We start from the raw sequence: 2,669 nt of genomic DNA, 5'->3' as shown, positions 1-2,669 counted from the left end.
TTAAGTTATTGTCATTTTAGCAAAGATTAAAGTGTCTCTTTGGAGGCGTATCTGTTTATTGGCTTGCCTATATACTGAGGTGAGTTCTTTGTGCTCACCAATTCATACTACAATAAAGAAAGGTGTTAAAGTGGTAGTAATTATCAGACAAAGGTAAATGCACTGTAGTGGCAGCCGATGCACACTAGGGAGAGCAATCATTCAGGGATGAGCGGGACCTTGCAGATCTGTCTTTGGACCAGTGGTTCTCAAACCTTTTGTGGTGTGACCCACTTCAAAATCTGACAAATGGCTCAGGTCCCACACATTTTTTTTTTTCAAACATAAAAAAATGAATGAAAATAATCCAGGTTGAATTACAGTGAAATAAAGGTCAGCACAATGGCATCATTTTTCATGTGGTCACCCACACCCCACCTGCAGTAGCTATATCCCCACCATTATTCTACACTGTGCTTTAAATACAGCTATTCAGAATAGAACTTTTGATTTACTGCAGTCAGACTATGTTGTGGCACAGTGTCTGAGATGTAAATTTCTATTCATATAAATATTTAATGTCAGCCTTGTTGCATCAGTATTTTGTCTTTGCTCAAACAAGCTCAGTGTTCTTCCACAGTTTTTTGTTGCACTTCAAAGCTACATTTTCTATTTTACCCCATATGAAATGAAATACATTCGTTTTTCATGATCGCAGTCAGTGAGCAGTCTTTGATCTATAAAACATGAGCTACACCCATAAGTAAAACTGTCAGTCTTAACATGACAGGTATTTTATGTTAGTTTGTGTTTCATTTTGTTTTTCAGCTGCTGTCTGGCTTTACCTTAGGACATGTTTGAGCCTCTTTGTGATAAACACTGGCTTTATGGCAGAGCAGAGAAGCAAGCACACAGTAACCTATGTGGGAGTGGGTTTTAAAGAGAAAAAAAAACACCCCTCGGCCACACATTTTGAGTGCAGCAGATGTTTGAGTTAAGTAAATCCATGCTGCGGTGTGTTATGTCACTGATGATTTGCTACAGAGACATAGACTTAGAACTGCAACCAGCTTCTTCACAGTAAACACAAAACATGATAGACATTATATGAATAGATGTCCTTCTGTTGTCATAGTCATGTTTACCGTTAACAGAAAATTATAAATAACAGACGATTCGTATGGAAGTATGCTTTTTGGGGGTTGGTTTTTATAAAATTACACTCACCTCTACTGGATCTGTAGTAAAACTCTCATTTTTTAAGTGTTATTCATGCATTTTTATATCTTAGATGAAGCACAGTTTTACATTTACTAAAATAAATGTAGGACTTTTCATATTTATTCATGTCACTGGGGACTCCAAAAAGTCCTCAGTGACAACAAACAGAAAGCAGCAAGACAGCAGAAGAGCTTATAAATACATAAGAGTTGTTTGACTGGGCTACATTCTCTAATCTGCCTCTTCCTTCTATGCTCCCTCTTGTCTCTTTTTAAATGCAAGGAGGGCCAGTGGATGGAGATGCACTAACATGCAGGAGTGACTGCAGCACTACCATAGTGCAGAACAGGAAAGCTATGATTGCAGTACACTGTGTGACATCATTCTTTGCTGATGGTGCTATTACCCTATTATTTCTTAACACAGAGATGGAGGTGCACTCTGGCCCTGGTTTTTACTCCTTTAGGTGCAACAATGAATTATTTTAATGATCTTTTCATTTTCCTTTTTGTGTCCAACAAACCACAATCCCAAACATCACAAAAGACCAAGATAACAAACAAGTTCACATGTTATAAGCTCCAGGGAACAGTTGGCCTTTTTGCTTAAATGACTTGAAACATTAGCCCGAAATGCTTGGTGATTAATTGTCTGCTGGATGACAATAATTGCTTTAGCTCTAGAGAAATGTAATTAAATTGCAAGTATAACCAAATCACTTGTGGCCGACTATGGACTTCCTGAAGATCTGTGCAACTATTTTTAGAGGTTTAACTGTGTTTCATTTGATTTCAGGTACAAGTGCTTGATTCCATATCATTTTATTCTTTTTGCTGAATAAAAAAGATGGATTACGTTAACAGGATTTTTTTTACTTTATGTCTTGCAAGAAAGCTAATTCGATTGTACTTTATTTATATAGTGCCAAATCGCAACAACAGTTGCCTCAAAGTGCTTAATTTTGTAAAGTAAAGACAGTAATGCAGAGAAACCCCAACTATCAGACCTAACTAATAGCAAGCGCCATGTCAATAGTGTGAAAGAAAAACTAACTTTTAACCGGAAGAAACCTCTGACAGAACCAGGCTCAGAGAGGGGCAGCCCACTACCATGATGGGCTGGGGGTGAGGAGAGGAAGACAGGACAAAAGACAGGCTGTGGAAGACATAGATTAATAATGATTAAATGTAGAGTGGTCTATAAACACACAGTGAGTAAAAAAAGATAAGTGAAGAAGAAACGCTCAGTGCATCATGGGAAGCCCCCAGTAGTCTAGCCCTATTGCAGCATAATTAAGGTAGTACTGAAAGTTTTAAAGCTAATATTAAAAGAGAGGGTGTCTGTCTTACAAATCTCCTGTTAAGATTGCAAATATAATATTATTGGATTATTTCTAGCCACACCATTGGCTGGAAACTGCTTTGACACAATGTTTTGAAGTCTTTCAGTATTATTTTATTTTCTCTGAC

The sequence above is a fragment of the Aulonocara sp. 'chitande type north' Nkhata Bay genome, linkage group LG5 (assembly GCF_057382095.1).
Source record: "Aulonocara sp. 'chitande type north' Nkhata Bay isolate Kocher_YH1m ecotype deep benthic linkage group LG5, A_spYH_male_GT1.1, whole genome shotgun sequence".
Taxonomy (NCBI): Eukaryota; Metazoa; Chordata; class Actinopteri; order Cichliformes; family Cichlidae; genus Aulonocara; species Aulonocara sp. 'chitande type north' Nkhata Bay.
Note: the sequence above shows the minus strand (reverse complement) of the source record.